This window comes from Esox lucius, chromosome 19 (assembly GCF_011004845.1).
Source record: "Esox lucius isolate fEsoLuc1 chromosome 19, fEsoLuc1.pri, whole genome shotgun sequence".
Taxonomy (NCBI): domain Eukaryota; kingdom Metazoa; phylum Chordata; class Actinopteri; order Esociformes; family Esocidae; genus Esox; species Esox lucius.
Window position 1 is genome coordinate 30,009,094 of NC_047587.1, and position 1,610 is coordinate 30,010,703.

The following is a 1,610-nucleotide window of genomic DNA, read 5'->3' on the forward strand; positions in this document are numbered from 1 at the left end:
AATATTGTACAATAATATAGTTAAACACTGCCAGATTAGATTTACTCTATTGCCAAGAGATGACCTTTGATATGTTTCAAAGGCTGTTAATCCTCAAAATGAAAATACAAGCCACTCTTTGGGGATAACGCACCAAATATACTTAAGCTATAAGGCATGAGGGGTTGTGGTATATGGCATATTTACCACGGTTAAGAGTTTAACACAGTGCTATGCCATGGTATATTGGTAACATACCACAGACCCCCAGATGGCTCCATTGCAGAGATGGAGTCAAAGACCACAACACTGGAGACCCAGACCAAGACCCAAACCCTGTGGAGACACAGACCCAAACCCTGGAGACACAGACCCAAACCCTGGAGACACAGATCCAAACCTTGGAGACCCAAACACTGACCCTGGAGACCCAGACACAGACCCAAACCCTGTGGAGACCCAGACCCAAACCCTGGAGACACAGACCCAAACCCTGGAGACCCAAACACTAACCCTGGAGACCCAGACACAGACCCAAACCCTGGAGACCCAGACCCAAACCCTGGAGACCCAGACACAGACCCAAACCCAGGAGACCCAAACCCTGGAGACCCAGACCCAAACCCTGGAGACCCAGACACAAACCCAAACCCAGGAGACCCAAACCCTGGAGACCCAGAACCAAACCCTGGAGACCTAGACACAGACCCAAACCCTGGAGACCCAGACCCAAACTTTGAAGACCCAGACAAAGACCATGTATATGTGTTCTTAAGACCAAGAACGCAAGATTGAGACTCCATCTCTGCTTTATTGTAACTGGTTAAATGAAATTTGAGCAGTAAAAAGTGCTGAGATGTCATATCCGTGGTATACAGTCCAGACCTGGCGCCACTAGGGGCAAGTTCGTCGTGTGACCCCCCCCCCCAGTTTGAGATTTAAATATCCTATAGAAAAATAGCCCCCTCACCGTTTTTAACTGCCCCTCAGTCACTTCGTCTTGGTACACACTCATATACCACAGCTATCTGTTAATCAGCATTATACCAGCTTATAATGCTACTCATCACATTGAGAAATTATACAGGTTATTTAAATTAAATTGTGTAATACACCCTCAAAAGACTATCAGGTGTCATGTTTTTGTTATCAATTCAAAAGGATGAGTTGCAGTCATCTAACATTACAAGAGACAATCACAGACCATAATCAGTGGTAAGTTATGTACGTGCGCGTGTCCAACAATCTAGTCTGTGAAGGATGTGTACAAACACAGGTTCTTCCACATTCCACGTATAGCTAGTGATTACTGTACCTAACCTAACCCTAAACTGCACTCTAAGGGTGAGGGAAAGGAGGCGGAACTTTCGACCCATAACAACTGACCGTGGCTGTCAGGGAAGTTTTTTTTTTCCTTCAAGCTTTCCATCTTTCTGTATCTGAGGAAATGGGGAGTTTCTCGACGCGACAACATTATTTTTACCGCAAAGGAGTGGACGCGGCGTTATTGACTTGTACAGTATCAAATCACAATACTGAATAATTTGAAGGGGTTATGATTGGCGTGAATTATAGCCAATAGCGCTTAACTGCTAAGTTTGATTGGCAAGTACTTTAGTTGCGGTGGGGGA